We start from the raw sequence: 17666 nt of genomic DNA, 5'->3' as shown, positions 1-17666 counted from the left end.
CCCCAGAGTTCCACAGCGCACCGCCCAGGCCCTAGCACTGCAGTAGAGTCAGTACCATGCCTTGGGCCATAACTATGCAACAGTAGCATCATGTGCAGTCCACTTCCTCTCACTGCAAGGCCAGAAAGGAAATAAACTAGCACAGGTTTGTGGTTTCTGTGTTACTGTCTCTAGCACACACTCTCAGCGTGACTTGGGCTAGATACTCAGTCTCTCAGTGCCTCAGTTCCCCATGTATACGCTGGGGAGAATAATACCCATTACCTCGTGGAGGTAGAGAGGCTACGGTAGTTTCAGTCTGGGAGCTGCTCAGAGACTGTGGTGATGCCGTGCCTACAGTATGTAAGAAAACACCCCTGTGCCAACACAGACGCAGGGGAGTCCTCCTGCCCTATCTCAGCCAAGGGCATGGACAGAGGTGCCCGCTCCCGTTGCCATCAGCCTGTGGCAGGGAATCTGAAGCCCCAAGCAGGAGAGGAGAGGTGACATGGGAGTTGGTCACAGGCCCGCTTGGGAATGACACCCCACCTATTATACGAAACCATCCCTGCACACACACTCACCTCTGCAGGGCCACCAGTGCAGGAGGTGGAGTGGAGGAGGGATAGCTCAGTGGTTTGAGCATTGGCCTGCTAAACCCATGGTTGTGAGTTCAATCCTTGAGGGGGCTACATAGGGATCTAGGACAAAATCAGTACTTGGTCCTGCTAGTGAAGGGAGGGGGCTGGACTTGGTGACCTTTTGGGGGTCCCTTCCAGTTCTATGAGATGGGTATATCTCCATATATTATATTATACTTCTGTAGGCCAGGCAGAGGGTCGAGGCATGTCTACACCGCAGCTGCTCTGCAAAGGCAGGTGGTTTCCTCTCCTTTGCACTGCCTGAGTAATGCAAGCAGAGCAGGGCAGTGAGTTTTCCCCACCGAGGAACTGCAGGACAATGGTAGAGAATGCAATGGTCCTGGCTGCTACAGAAAGGCCATGGGTTCTCTAGTGACCAGCGCAAGTGATCAGGGACGGATATGCCCAACGACAGCATCTCCTGCAGCACAGACACCGTGTGCAGCATGCATCAGCAGAAGGTCATAGCAAGGCGCACTCCTTGCAAATAGCAACCCTGGCTTTTGTATGGGGACCTCATGGCCGCCACCTCCTGAGGCCTGTCCCTGCTGCCAGTTCAGAGCCTGCAGTGAGTGGTTGCACGTTCAATGCCAGTGCACAGCTATCACTGCCTCGCTAGCTCCATGAGACATTGCACCTGGCCCCTCTCCAAAAAAAAACAACTAGTTTGGCCAGTGCCTAGCAAAGAAAGAGCAGAAAGCTGGGTGTGTCTAGTCCAGAGAGCTGGGTCAGGGCTGCTGCAGGCCACAGTGATGCCAGGGGCTTCCCTCAGGCTGTGCAGGGGCACAGCAAGCTCTGCAGTCCAGCCTGGAAAGAGGTCCCTTTTCTGTTCGGTGCTCTCCCTGGATTTCCTGCCAACTGAGGAAGGTCTCTGTGCAAAGGGGGATGCATGGCTGTGTTATTTTTGCAGGACCATGAGTACTTTGCCAGCTGTGTGTTTGGATAATGCACTCCTCACCAGGTAGCCAGGCCACCAGAGCTGGCTAAGCTCTCTGCTGGCCCCTAGTTCACAAGGCTCACATTCTTTACCCAACTCCTGCTGCATCAATTCAACAGCTGCGTGAAGAGGAGGGATCAAGAGGAGGGATGGTCTTTGGTGCCTTTTGCAGGTGGCAGGAGGGCTTGTGGGATGAGTGGGGGACTCTGAGTTCTGTTCCTGCTTCTCCCAATAACTCCCTTTGGCCTGATCCAAAGAAGGTGACCAGATGTCCTGATTTTATAGGGACAGTCCCGATTTTGGGGTCTTTTTCTTATATAGGCTCCTATTACCCCCCACCCCCTGTCCCGATTTTTCACACTTGCTGCCTGGTTTCAGAGTAGCAGCCATGTTCATCTGTATCCACAAAAAGAACAGGAGTATTTGTGGCACGTTAGAGACTAACAAATTTATTTGAGCATAAGCTTTCGTGGGCTACAGCCCACTTCATCGGATTACTTGCCGTCTGGTCACCCTAGATCCAAAGCCCATTCAAATCAATGCAAGCCTTCCCACTGAACTCCATGCACATTGGCTCAGGCCTCTGTGACCTTGGCACAATTCCCTGGCCCTCAAAGGGACGGTGGGAGAGGGCAGCAAAAACTGAGCAGGAAGCTTTGCTCCTTTTTACCACTGCCTGTGTACTGGGGGGAAAGGTACAACGGGTGAGCACTCTGGTGCAGCTGTAAGGGCCGCGTAGCACTGATGTGGCACAGCTGCCCAGGGGAGGACTCACTGACTCATGGCAACCTCAGCAGCAAGGAAGTGAGGTGTCTGCTCCACAGGGGTCCTACCCTGGGCTAGGTGAGAGGTCACTCCCAGGTTCCCTCTTCTCTTCTCTGTAGGTTCTTGTACAACACTCATCACTGCAGTACTCCAAGGCCAAGTGTGCCAATCTGGGCAGTGCAGGGACAAATACCTGCTATCCCCCAATTTGCACCCCCTGACAGCTTTAGGATTTAGATGCTCCTCCTAGAGGTCCTGCTCTTAGACAGTGATATGTGTGGTGTGACCCAAGGACCCCTTGGGGATAACTGGAAGAGGGTGCAGGGGGTGCATAGAGATTTGCAGGGATACCTTGGGTTAGATATATGCATAATAGTTCACTGAGGGACAGCATGAGGTCTCTAGCAAGAGCCAGGAGCCCACTGGTTGATATAATCATTGCATGTGCAGATAATAGGTAAGGAGTTATGTATCTATACTAAATATATGTTCTCAAGGTCTTGGAGTTAAGGCAGGTCACCAGAAGATTATGTTCCTTATATACGTTCCTTTCAGGCAGCAGGTAACAGACCCCTATCTCCCGGTCTGGTCAAGGGGTTAGTGTGTATTCTATGCCTCGCAGTGTCGGCCTATTTGCATACTGAGCCACAGGCAAAACAAGAGACTGTGAAATCTATGAAAGGAGATCTGCAAGATGAAAAAAACAGCAGGGGTGGGGTCCTGTTTATGAATACAGACAAAGGATGGGACTGGTGTATCTTGAGGGGGAGGAAGAAATACATTGAATCCTTCACCTAGGAGGCAAGATGACAGCAGGCTTCTGTCATGCAAGGAGGGTTCACAGCCAACCTAGCTGTAAAGCACTGCAAGGATTTGGGGTGAGCCACACTCTACAGAGGCAGGAGTATTTTATTAATTAAGTCTAGGCTCTAGAACGTGTATTATGATTTTTCAGACCACCATTTGTTTCCAGACAGCTGCACCTATGTTGCATATGTGTTGCTTATTGTATCCTTGTGATAGAAAGAGCTCTTTGAAAGCACTTCCTGGACCCTTGTTCCCCTAGAAGCAAGGTCTGATAGCCCCAGTCCCTTCCGCTATATGTACATTTTTAAATGACATTATCTTTTCTCAATCACAGTGAAATACTAAACCTTGTTCTGGCTAATAACTCAGCTCTCTCCTGGAAAGGCATAAATTGGAGATCCCAAGCACTTCCTTAGTCAAATATTAGGAGAAACGAAACACTTCAAAATTGCTTCCCTTCAAAGTGGAGATGACCAATTTTGTTCACCCATAGTTAAAATGCCATTCAGAGCAGAGTTCCAGTCAGTAGAAGGGGCAGGCATGTATCTGCTCTAGAAATGCCTCCATCCCAAGATGGAGTGATGATCTGATTTCATTCTCATCTGCTCTCCTCTCTGGGCTGGGTGTTAGGAGGAAATACTTCACATATGCTTGTTGCTCTTCAAAACATTTATTTTGAATCACATCCAAACCATGAACAATAGTTCACATAGAAAACAACAATTCTGTAATGTTAAGCTTGTTTTGCACATTCTTGTGGTTTGAGTTGATCAAGCATTATGAGAAATTTTGTGTCAACTTTAATCTGTATCAAATGTGAAATTGCACAGTAGAGCTTGTAAAAGGCAACATTTGTTAATTTGATCTGTTTTATAATTTGCTAATTCAGTGCAGGTGTTTGATGTTAATTTATTCCCCTTTCTCGTTTATTCTGTAAAATGTGTTTTGAAATGGACTTGGCTATAAAGACTGCTTTCCAGAGAGAAGGCAATAGGAGATTTGCTTTGGCAGAGTACAGAGCAGTTTGGAAGATGGGGCAAAGGACAAGGCTGCTTATGTCTTAGGAGTACTAACAATCATACCCCACCAGTCCCAGTGGAAGAAACGGACTCTTTAGCCACTCTTCCCTAGACCTAAATGTATGGTACTTTCCCAGCAATAGTAAGTTTAGCCCCAGTGAAGAGTTAAATGGAAAAGGAAATGAAGAATGGGTCAGTGTCTAGATGCACCAAAGCAAACAAATTGCCGTTTGGTTTGGGGTTTTTTTGGGGGGGGGGGGGATTTTGTTTAATATAGCATTTGCTAAATGTGTTGCCCACTACACAATATATCACACCCCGCAATATATAATGTACTCCCAATATGTCAAACATGTCCCATATAGCTGATCAAATGTCTCAAAGTTGGAATATATTTACATCTGGATACACATGTAGTATGTGTATATATAGGGTAAAATGTGGGATAATACAACATATTTTAAAGCTATTGAAAAAAGTGTCAGACCATATTTTCAATGTAATAAAATCAGCCAATTCTATAACTGCTAATGTGTTATATCAGCAAATATATTTTAAAGGATTATGCAATACAATGCAATCAATACATATAACAAACACATGGAAAGTCCTATATTATATATGTGTATGTTTTACATGGGAAAAAGTGATGTCCATCACTGTAGGATCTGATCATGTCACTATTTATCCTCAATACCCCTGGGAGATAGGGCAGCGCTATTATCCCCACTGTGGAAATGGGGAACACAGACCCAGAAAAACTAAGGGACTTACCCAAGGTCATGCAGAGAGTCTATAACAGAGTAGTCACTTAAACTCACATCTCCCAAGCCCCAAGCTAGAGCCCTAGCCAGTGGTCATCCCTCTTCTCCTGACTGACGCTGCTGGCATGTTTGAATTGTTCAGGAACAAGGTGCATGCCAGATGAGAAGCATCCTTCAGTGCCCAGTGGAGAAAATACTGGGCCTCGCTATGTAGTCCATGGGGGAGTTTGCAGCGATAGCGTGTGGGTTTGAGAGGCAGCTGGTTTGTGAGTGTATGATGATAAATATGCATCTCCGCACAAGACACCACACACTAGCATGTATAGTCCTGCACAGTGACATGCAAATGATGGGGAGCCATGGAACAGATCAATGGCAGGGAACATCTGGCTCTTCCATCTCTTACTCTCTCACCCCTCCCTCTTACTGCCTGTTACACTTGAATCCTCTTAGATTAGGATCCAGTCTGACCCCACTGAAGTCTTCCCATGGACTTCCACAGGAATGGCACAGGGAGCACACCTCCCTTTGTGTTTGTACAGCACCTAGCACCACAGAGCCCAGATCCTGACCATGACCTTTGTCAGCACTATGAAGCTAATCCTGATGGCTGGGATTGCCAAAGGGAGTTAGGCACCCAAAACCCAGTGACTGACATTTGATTAGGCTCCTTTGCAAGTCCCAGCCAACCACAGTGATGAACTACAACAGGTGGGGCAGATCGTGCCATTCCTGTGTACTCTACACTCCCGTGTTGGTCAGTATACATTCTGTGTTTTCCACACACACAGCACAGCCTTCCTTTCTCCAAACACCAGTACAATGTGCTTGGAAAGCCCACAGTGAGGAACTGCCATACCCAGAAGGAGAAGGCAAGCTTTGGGCTTTGTGTGAATTAGCTAGTGTCTAATGGCTGGAAATGGACTACGGTCAGCATCCTCTAGTAAACGTCGTCCCACCCTCAAACCCGCTTCCCTTATACTGGGAAGGCAGACAGGAAACAGCCTGACCAGATCCCCAGGGTGGAAACTCAACAGTACAGCCCAGAGATCAGGTGCATGTGAACATACAGCATGGAATAATATTCCTTACAAGACTTCACAAGCACCAGTGCTCTAATGACCCGCCTAACGATTCATAACACTTCGCTCCCCTCATTCACTGAAGCAGAGTCTTCGGACTCACTGCACTGAGAGCGAGTATTAGTGATTGGTTTATACAGCACGTCCCAAGCCTCAAAGTGCTCTGCAAAGCTGTCAGCCATGTTCAGATGTAATAAAGACCTCTTCCTCCACCAGGGAAATGAATGCAGCTGCCACTAGGCGCCAGGAGAGTCAGTGGCGGATACGCTGAAGAGTTATCTGGGATATTAAGATTTTTTAATATATTTTCCAAACACAAAGAGCAACTTTTTGTTTTAGATGAAAGAAAAGGACAAGACAAGAAAGAGCCTTTAGAGTTCCAGTTACACAGCTACAAACGGTGACAGCAGAAATAAAACAAGACTTCCCTCTCTCCGTTCTAAGCTGAGGAGTGCAGGATGGAGCCAGGTTTCTCATATTCCTATGAATCACAGATTTTCTCTCTTAAATGCAAAGATCCACTTATGTTTCAAATTATAAATTCAAATATGTACCAAATGCCTAAGGAAATGACATAGCTAGCCTCTATCCAGCTGAGATATATGGTGATTAGCTGTAGAAGAAAGCATTTCATTCTATGGGCTAGTCTGATTGGGAGAGATTTACCTCTCAGCTTTCCTGTTAGGCCTTTGAGAACAGCCCATGAATTACGTTTTAATGTCTAAAGAAAACAACCACAAACTTTCTCATCCTGCATAATTACAGCTGGGTGTAATGTGACATGGTCATTAACACTGGGTCGGATTAGTAAAACAGTCAGAGAATTTACACATGATTTTCATACTTTGCATTTGCAAAACGGGCAGAAGCTTCTTGTGCTAAGTAAAAGCTAACCAGCAGTGACATGCCCACATTTCTACAACACAGACCCAGAGGAGTATCCCAAATCAGCAATGGAATCCAACAGAGTAGAGCAAACGAGGCGTGGTAGGTGTCCAAAGCAAGTTTAATGATAATTAGAGACTTAAAAGTGTAGCGAGGAGGAATGATGGTTTTGAAGCGCTTTTCCTTCTGCTGCTTTGTTTGTATGACATTAGGACCAAGAATCCCCAGCCAGGCTCAGGGCCCCAGTGTGCTAGGTACTGTACTATGAGAACATTAGGCATGGTCCCAGCTGTAGACAGCTGACATCTAAGAAGATGAGGGACACAAAGCGTGGCGCATAAGGAGACACTGGGATACTGACATTGCAATACTTCAATATTTTGTATGTACGTAACCAGGTAGTGAATGGATAAATACTGGTTTTCCCCACTGCCTCTGAGCCTGTGGCTGGTTCCACAGAGGTGCTGAGGCAGAAGTGGCTTTGGAGAAGGTGTTTGAGGGAGCGATTGGTGGCTGGTGGTGGGTCAGTTCCATGCCTAGGGGAGCAGAGGAGAAAGCGGGAGGCCATAGCTGGCATTGTGTGGTGAGTGGAGAGGGCAGGGATGGACAAGATAAGGGGTTGATTTGCAAAAAGTCTCAAGGTGAGGACAAGAAGCTTGCACCTGGTGCAGTGGAGGGGGGGGGTCAGGAAAGGGATTCTAGGGGAGGGGTGAGGAGGTCAGAGCAACACGCAATATGGGTGACCAGCGAGGAGGAAGCTGCTGTAACCCAGGCGGGAGGTGGAAAGGGCCTGCGGGAGAGCTTGGCTGCCTGTACACAAGGACGAGCAGCAGGGTTAGAAACGTGATAGAGGGAAAAGACGAGGTGGGGCTTGAGAACAGTCTGGGTGCATAGAGAAGAGACAGGAGCCAGTATGGATCCCCTAGTTTTACAGAATTGATTGACAGGAAGGAGGATGCTGTTGTCGCCAGCTACAGTGAATGGGAGGCACGGAGAGGATTGCATTGTGGGAGCGGTCGGGGAGAAGGCGGAGATGCGGGATTGGATGAGCACATCTGTGAGTTAGCAGCATGAAGGTGAGGTCACATGATTCCCATAGGAAATCGCCCCCGAGGGTGCAAGGGGAGGAGGAGCCAAGTGCAGAGCCCTTAGGAAGGTGGGGAGAGGGACAAGGGCACAAGCAGAAATAGAGGTGAATAAGGGGAGGGGTGAGCCACGAAAGTCGAGGGGGAGAACATGGACCAATAGGGTCAAAAGCAACAGGGAGGCCAACGAGGGTGAGGATGGAGGAGATTTAGCCAAGAAGGCCTTGGCGAGAGTGAAGGGATGAGTTGGGCTGGAGGGATCCTGGATGGAGCTAGAGGATGAGATTTATGGCAATGCCTGTAAACTAGTGCGTTCTCTGGGTCTGGAGGGAAGAGAGAAGGGGATGGGCCATGGCTGGAGAGACAGGTAGGAGCCATCATAGGCTCAGGATACCTGCACCGGGTTTGTATTGTATTGGAGAAGTGACAGACCTCCCCCAAACAAGTTTGTTCTCCCAGAAAGGTGTTAACAGAGTTTGTTTCAGACTGGCATTCAGCGTGCAGTGTCGCCAACCCCAAAGTTCCCCCCAAAAACACCATCAGGTCACCAAAAAACAAACAAAGCAAAAAGCCCAGCTTATTAAAAAAAAAAAAAATCACATCAGTAACATGACATGAACCTCACAATGTTCCTGCAAGCAGGCACAGTAGTAATTGTACTTATTTTTCAGGTAGGAGCTCTGCAAAATGAGATGTTAAATATCCAAAGTCACTAGTGACTGAGCCAGAAACAGAACCCAGTAGTCATGACCACTTGCTCTGACCCTAGACCACTCTCCTTTGCCGAGCCGTTGTGTATTTATCATTTATTTCCATCTCTGAAAGCCACATTTGAAAGTTAGGGTTGCAAAATGAAGCATTAAGGAGATTTCAAAGTGCTCAGTACTGGCTGAACTTTGTTCTCACTGAAATTAAGGTGGGAGCTTTACTTCTGGCTTCAGTGAGAGCAGGATAAGAAGGAGCACTTCTGAAAATCCCCAGCTTGAAGATTAGAAAATGTCCTTCCAACTCTATCTCAGTGTGTGTCGTACATTATGATACAGCCTCTATCTGCATGGTCACATGCCGTTCTACCCTATTGCTGGTTTGACAGTAGTGCTGAGAGGCCAGGGCCCCATTGTGCTAAGTGCTGTACAAATATAAAGCAGAGACAATCTCTGCCCTAGGGACCATACAGTCCTCACCTGTGTCTGCACTCACAGGCCTTGCGACATCTTGTCCTCCTTTCCTTGCCTAGCACAAACACTAGACTGCAGCTCTGCACGTAGGAATGACGGTGTCAGGCACTGAAATGGACTTTAGTGGTGAAGGACACAGCCTCCAAAAAGAAATCCATGGCAACCAACCACCAGGATTCCTCCAGCAATAAGTGACAGCACCATCACCTACCGGGCACCAGAATTTCCATCATGCCTCTCTCCATAGCTGAGGGGGCAGATTTTTGCCACTTGTCCCAAAATTCAGCCACAAGGGCCAACAGTAACTCCATTTCCCACTACATGTGTCCAGGAGGCAACATGCCAAGGAAAGCCATATTTTTTGTCTGTCATATGTATCTGTCTAATGCTTGTTAAAGGGTAACATCTATGGCAAGGAACAGCTACATTCATATTTTACAAGCAGGGCAGGAAAGTTATTTGTAACATTGCTGTATAAAGAATTTGTGTCTTTCCTTAAAAAAACAGAGTCCGCCACCAGCACAGCAGCATTTCTAAAGCAAACCTTACTTCCCAAACTGATCGCGAGGGAGCTGAAGAGTCAAGCCTCTTGCCAATGGTCAGCTGCAGGCCTCCAGAGTATTAAATGCTTCTACACGAAGAGAAAAACCTGGGTGGACAAGAACATAAAAGGCAATCAGGGGGACTCTACTCTTTCCTCCTGCATTTTTTAATTAGCATAGCAAGCCAATCAGTGGGAGCACTCACTGATGGGAGATGCCAGCCTTGATTGATGTCACATGTGTTCTATCAGGCTAATTGAAGCAACCTGCCACACCAAAAAAAAAAAAAGAAACCTTGAAGACCATGACAAAAACTAAGTAAATTCAGGAAACAAGAAAGCCATTCCAAGAAAGAGGCAACCAGTCTCCCTAATGCAAAGCAGAGCAGTTCTGCAGCTTGGTGAGTGTCTCCAAACTTCAAATGTGAACTCTTTGCCTTCAGCTAAGACCTCTAAATAAAAAGCATGCTGGAGAGCCAACAAATACAGAATATTCTGTGTTTCATCCTTCTCTTCACATGCAGAGAGGACAAGCTTCCATTGTCGAGGGGACCCCTGATATTGGAAACTGGATCCAGGTGCAGCTCCTCCCAAAGGATATAATGCTCTCTCTGTTAACCAGTACCCATCTGAGATAGCCAGATGGGCAAGGAACCAGCCACCAGCGCTATATAGCAGAGATGGACTAGTAGGGGACTTCAGCGCTCCTGTGCCCTAAGAAAGAGAGAGAATCAGAACCAGGAAGAGTCCACTTATTGACTCTAAATTCCATTTGGAAGTGGAGCTCTCAGCTGCTTGGCCAGCAGCTCCCCATTTTGTGAACAGAATATTCACCACCCCCACTCAGCAGCCAAGGATGGGACATGGAATGAAAACTTCATCAAGAGAAAAAAACAGCTGATCAATACCTTACAACGCCATTTCCCAGATAGCTCAGCTTTGTCCCATAAAATCCAGGCCCTAGTGAAAACATGTCCCCGCCCGAAGAGCGTCTTTCAGCGTCTTGCTTTTCCATGCTCCCTTGGCATTGCTTTGGGCTCTCAGAAAACTCCTAGAAACACAACCCATTCCTTCCCATCCACTCTCCCACACTGGCTTCTGTTTCAGCAAAGCAGGTGGAGAATTTTGGCTGCAACCAGCTAAGCCATATAAAGTGCTGAGAGTGAGTCTGATCCTTGCTCTCTCATCAGGAAGAGCATGCCAGCTAAGGTGGTTTGAGTATATCAGGCCATCAGAGCCAGTGTCTGGCTCAAGCTTGCTTGAACTCCTCATGACAGGTTTCCTATCTAGAATACTGCTCAGAACCCTGGCTGCCTGGAGACCGTCAAGCAAAGATCTAAATGTTTCTAGAGGAAAAAGAGTCCTTTCAGCCTGTGGAGTCAAGAAAGGATGCTCTGCTGTCATGAGTTCCACTGATCTCCCTGTCACCCCCCACCTGCTCCCAGTGACCTAAAAATGAAACGTTTTCATGACACTGGGAGGCTCTCAGCTGAGGACATCACTGTGCTTTACATACCCTCGTTGTCCCAGCACCCTGTGAGCTCTGTAAGCGTGAGCCCATTTTACACATGGGGAAGGGGGCTCTGTGCCTCCATTTCCCTAAGGGTCGGACAATGGCAGTGCTGGGAATACAATGGAGAAGTCCTGATTTCCACCTGTGCAGTCCCACCACTGTGAGTGTCCCACATTTTTTTTTTTTTCCCCTCCAGAAACTAGCCAGGAGACTGAGCTGCAAAATCTGTCTGGATTCAAACATCTCCACCATCTTGGGATGTTTGGACCCAGGGTTTTGGTTGACGGTGCCACACATACTTTGATCAAACAACTGGCATTGCTCCTGTGCAATAGCGAACTCAGGCAAAAGGGCTAGGACCCTTGTGGAGAAGCTCCCTATGGAAGGGGGACTCTCCTCTGCCACAGGGGCCTGGCTCGCCTTTCACCTTCCTGGGCTGATTTTCTCCTTTTTGCCCTTTGTTTTTAAATACATTTTAAAGTACTGGGCCCAGGGTGGGGGGGAGGGGATGTCACAATATTTGGGCCACCCTGGTGAGTGGAACCTCTGCGTTAAAGCATGAATCTGAGAAGGGTCCTGGGCAGGGGGTCTCACTGCATCCTTCACTCTGCTTTCCCTCCTGCACTTTCACCCTCACATGGTCCCCAGTAAATGCCTTAAAAACCCTCACCAGAGACCGAGTCTGTCGCCTCCACAATGCTCCAAGTTCTGCCAGTTTAAGGCATGACAAGAGATTAAGGCAAGAAATTGAAGAGAGGGGGGTTGTTACCTTAGAAAGGGGGTGGAGAAGAGGCCACATGATACAGCTCTATAAAATGGTGAATGGTCTAGGGAGGGCAGATGGGGAGCCTCTGTTCCCCTGCTTCATAACAGGAAAAAGGGAGCATTCCATGACATTAAAAGGTGGGAAACTCACAATCACTTAAGTCTTAAATACTTGTGAAAACCTAGCCCTAGGTGCTTAACAGTGCAGTTAGGCACCAAGTGGGATTGTCCAAGGTACCAAAATTAGTTAGGGGCCTGTAGTAGGACGGCTTGTCCATGGGCTGGAGAGCCTGGGGCTAAGCCAGCCCTGATTACAAGATGAGCCCAACATGAGCAGAATCAGGGGATTCCCATATAAAGGGCAGCAGGAAGCTGCAGGGATGGGTGTGGTTGAGAGAGAAAAGCAGCCGAGACTGCCAGAGGCAGAAGAGGCTTGGGAACAGGAGACTGCATGGAGCTGAGGCTAATGAAAGGAGAAAGGCTGGTTCCTGCAGAGCCCTGGCCAGATAAAGCCTGGGACTATGAGTTAAAGCTGGGAAGAGGGGCTGAAAATCTTTGTTCGTTTTGGACTTTTGAGTTCTGCATTTTTGACCAACTATTGCCAGCCTGAGGCAAACTAGTGAAGAGTGAATTAAAGGATTTGAGCTCAGCTGGGCACTGGAGACTGACTTCTTAGAGGGGCCTGGATGAAGAATAAATAGAGGCAGGACAGCCACTGAGGCAACCCTAGATGCAAAGGGGCTCTTGGAGGGCAGTAAGTGGCCACGGTCCTACAATGCCCAACTCCAAGTGACATTAGTGGGCCTTGGGCACCTAACCTTGGAGAACCTGGCTCTTGGGGTATGTCTACACCGCAGTTTGGACCCAAGCCGACAGCTTCACACTGTGCTGCTTGAGCCACCATGCTAAAAATAGCAGTGTGGACACTGGCATGGACAGCAGCACTGGCTAGCCACCCAAGTACAAGACTGCCTGACTCCTGCAGCAAGAGCTGTTGCCCCACATCTGCCTGTCCCACATCTGCCTGTCCCATCAGCACAGCCCCTCCTGTGAGAACAGCTTTGGGTTGCTGAGAGGAGGGGCAGGGGAAGAGATCCCCACCTGCAGCAGCTGTGATTGGCTATTCTGCTCCAGGAGGCAGGCCTGTGGGGCAGACACCCAATCAGGTGGCTGAAATATGCTAGATGGATGAAGTTTCTTGTGCCATGGCCAGACTGGCGCCAGCCCCAGCCAAAATCCCATCCCATCTGAGCAAAAGCATTGCCAGATCTGGTGACAGGGAGGAGACAGCAAGGCAGGCCCTATGGCTCAGCCTAGACAGGGCCAGGGTGGGGAGCTCTCTGGTTCTGCAAAGCCTAGTGTAGCTTGTGTTGGAGGAGAGAGCCGTCACTCCCTGAGCCCCATTGCAGACCCATTCCTTCTCCCAGCCACACTCTCCCTGCACACCAATGACCTTCTCAAGAATAAAAACACCTTTGTGCCGATGAAGTTGCAGTTCTAGGCATATGAGCTGGGTGAGTGCCTGCCACTTTCCCAGAACATTAGCACTAAAACCCCCTAATATTAGCATCCCAGCAGATGCAGGGTTAAGGTAGCACTTTCACAGTGCCACAGTCATTCACATAACTAGTACAGCCTTAACTCTACCCCAGGAGACAGAAAAAGCCAAATCTCTCATTACATTTGAATATTCTGGTTTTCACCAGGAGCCAGATTCTGCAATGGGTCTCTCCTATGCTTAGTCAGGCACGTGATCAGGGCCAATCAGAGGTGGGGCCAGCAGGGCCATTTGGCCTGGGCATCAAGCTCAAAGGGGGCCTCAAATTTAGACACTTGTTAATATTTTGGCATTTGATAAGTTTCACAACTTGTTTTTATGTGCATCCCATTTGCACAGAAAAAGGCTAGAAAAGCATTTGTTAAATAAAACAATATTCAAATTATGTCTCACTCTTTTTTTGGTGCCTTATTTTGTTTTCATGTGTCGTCATTTTTAATGTTTATTATGGCTAGGGGTCTCAAAAGCTGGAAGTGACCCGGGCCTCTCTGGACCTCTGAGAGGGCCTGCACATGATAGCGCCGTGCTGAATCAGGGACCAGGAGAAAATAAGGGACAATAACCTTCTTGGCTAGGCATTCATCAACAGTTGGCATATAAGTCACTTCAACAATTTCTTGGTCACTCTCCTGACTTCCCTCCCGTAAAGGCATCCAGCTGAACACAGCCTTCCTCCAGCTCAACCTGACAATAACATTATGCAGTACCTTTCCCGTCACTCCAAGAACGCTAACTTGTCACTGCTCTGCTGGAGCAAAGTTAAGGTTGTTCTGGTTAAATGAACTTGACTGTGTGGTTTGCTGTGGCAGTACAGCCTCAATTCTGAACATGCTGGGACCCTAACCTTGGTGCTTTGGGGAACTCTGATGTCCTGGGAAGGTGACACGTGCTCTCTGATCTGTGCCTGGAACTACAGCTTCACCTGCGCAGAGATTTTGGGCACACAGCACCACGTTTGTAAAACAAGGTACATCACATAGTTTCACCACAATAATGACACTGCATCAGAAAGACACTTGGCTGCTTCAAACAGACATTTATCCCAGTTGATTTGGGTAGAGTCACATCCCCGGAAAGAAAACATAGCAGGGCTATTGCTGTCTCCACAGAGTAGAAACTCATAGGAAATTGGCAAATTTTAAACTGATAACAGACTCAACATCTTTCAGTGTCACTGAATGTCCTTGTGCAATGAGACAGGGTGACTAGAAGCTCCTGATGCCCCTCTGTAGGGCACTCATTGTCTCGATCTTCATCATCTCCCCTCTTGTTCATTTTCTTTTGAAGGTAAGCAGTCGCAAGCTCTTCTATCCCTCTTCAGATGAGAGTTTTCCCATGCCCCAAGTCATTTTTGTCACCTGTCTGTGGATGATTTTTCTGAAGAATATTTCTCTACATCCTTTCTGTGCCAAGGTGACCAAAACTGATGTGTTAAAGATATTAATTGCTAAAATTCATTATATATTTGAATTCCATTTTAGAAGCCAGTTTCTTATGTTATTTTGGTGTTTTTTGATAACGAGACAAAATCCTATCAAACAAAAATATTTGACTAATGGAGTCTACAAAAGTCCCATGGTTTTCTCCTGCAAAGGTCACCTTCGTTATGGAGGTTGCATCCAGGGGCAGTGAGTTATATGGGCCCATGGTGCTCATGCTCTGGCAGTATTCAGGGCCCGGGGGCCCGGCTCTACCAATATTCAGGGCCGGGTCTCTCCCCCGGCCCTGCCCGCCGCCCCAGTGTCCCTGCCTGGACCCTGGGCAGCAGGCGGCTGTCCCCTACACTTTCACACTGCACTCCGCTGGCTCCCAGCATCAACTGCCGCCATAGGGTCCTAGCGGCCCCCAACCACTAGTGCCAGGACAGGCTGACCCAGGCTGACCCTGACTCTGCCCTTCTGCCTTCCCTTTTCCGGCGGGACCCTCCACCAGCACAGGGGGCCCCCCGCCTGCTGTCACCGCTCCTGCCCCACGCTGGGCAAGGGGCAGCCCCATCCCCCACTCCCAGTGAGGCTACAGTGAGGGGCAGCAGCAGGGGAGGAGGCACACATGTGATGGTAACCTCCTCCCCCCGCACCCACCACAGGGGAGGCAAGGGGGCTTCCTGGACCTCAGAGGGTCCCTAGGAGCACATGCAGTGACAGTGGTGCAAGGTAAGTGTGCTGCTGTGGGGAACAGGGGGCCCCCTCCCCTGGAGCTTGCTGCTGCCGGTGGGGAGAGGGCTGGGGGGAGTCTTCCTTTCTGGCCCCAGCCGGGGGCAGCCTGCCTGCACCCCAACTCCTCATCCCCAGCCCCAGCCCACCCCAGAGCTCACATCCCCAGCCAGAGCCCTGACCCCCCAGCACCCCAACCCTCTGCCCCCGCCCTGAGTCCCCTTTTGCTCTGTGAATCCCTCATCCCCAGCCCCACCCCACAGCCCTCACCCCCGCACCTCAACCCTCTGCCCTAGCTCTGAGCCCCTCCCACAACCCAAACCCCCCTCATGTGTGGGTTGGGACTTGGACCCGTTCTGGGCACCACCAAAAATTATACAAACCTGCCGCCCCTGGTTACATCGGAGATACGTCTGAAGAAGTAAGTGATCAGAACTACATTTTTCAAATTAAATGCTACCAGCCAGACTCCCCATCCAAACCACAAGGCTGCCTCTTGCGTGGAGGTGTACTGAAGGGAAGAATGGTTGTGTTGAATATTGCAGGATCTTACAGTGAGCAATTTATTGAGTGATCCATCCCCCATCGTCCACTCCCAGCAATGACTGATTTTGCTGTGTGACATCTAGGGGAGATTTAGCATTTCTCATGGGAGTGACCTGGGCAGTTACCTCAGTGAAAAAGGTGGAAGAAATCACTGAGGCGATCTTTGGCAGAGAAAGATACTGAAAGAAATACTCCCGGCAGACTGCCCGACATAAAGCTGTAAGTAAATATTAAGTCTGTGAAGTCAAACTACTACAGTAAATCTTGCTGACAGTATAAACTGAGAGCTGCTTTTCAAGCAGTAAAAACATCCATAATTGTCCAGAAAGGAAGAGAGTTTTATTACCAGTTGCAAAATCAATGAAGGCGGGTTGATTTTCAGCTGGCTTCTTGATTTCAGCCTGCCTGTTTCCTAGGTAATGACAGCTCTTGCATCAGGACAGTAGTGCACAGACCATGTACAATATGAGTCAAGTGACTGTATCAGTCACACAGGGACAGGGCTGTTTATTCAGATTTTATAACTGAGAAATAATTAAGGCCGTAATGAATCGCTCTTGTACAATCTTCAGTGTAGCCTGGCTCCATGGCATGTGTAATTGCATGTCTGCCCAAACCTCCTCCAATAATATGCTATAATTAGGGCCATTTTTGTGTAGTCTCTTTATATTTCACATAAATAGATAGTTTAATCATGGCATCTGACCCTATAGACCCTCTCATAAGGAGCCCCTGCTGAAGGCAAGAGGAGTCCTGCATCTAGGGGCAGGCCCAGAAAAAGCAGCTTAAAAACGAGTCATGCAAGAGCTTTCCCATATATGAGACATCAGTGAAAGGTGCAGTTAAAGGATCCCACAGCTGATCTTCACTGCCACAGACTGAGGAATTCTGTAAGGCCCTGAAGCATAATAAGGCATAATATTACAAAATGGAAATGGAATTTGTGTTAGACACCAGCTCCCTTGCATCGATTGCCATTGCATAACTCTCAGAGCCACTGAGTGCACAGGTACAGAAAAAGGTGAATTGTTTTCAACTGGGTTTTAAACCCCCATCATAGAACATCTTTCTAAGTTTATTTAGCAATGAGTTTACTGCTGGTGTGGGGGAGGATTTGCCACCCTGGAGGATGGAGTCCCAGCTTGTGCCAATAACAGGTACCAGACGGACAGCTGTAATTCAGATGTCCTGGACATTGTGACACAGCAATGCACCTTACCCACAATTATATTCCTTCGGACTCTGCAGCTCCTGCAGTCTATGCACTCCTGGCTGAGAAGACCAGGAGAGCTGCATGATAGGAATACAGGAATATAGGCATTGCCAGATGGGGTCAGGCCCCCAGTACATCTAGTCCCCTATCCTGTCTGATGGTGCCCAGAGCCAGGCGCTGCAGAAGAAGGTGTAAGAACCCTGTAGTAGCACTTGGGGGGATAATCTGCCTCCCA

Source organism: Emys orbicularis, chromosome 7 (genome assembly GCF_028017835.1).
Source record: "Emys orbicularis isolate rEmyOrb1 chromosome 7, rEmyOrb1.hap1, whole genome shotgun sequence".
NCBI lineage: Eukaryota > Metazoa > Chordata > Testudines > Emydidae > Emys > Emys orbicularis.
Note: the sequence above shows the minus strand (reverse complement) of the source record.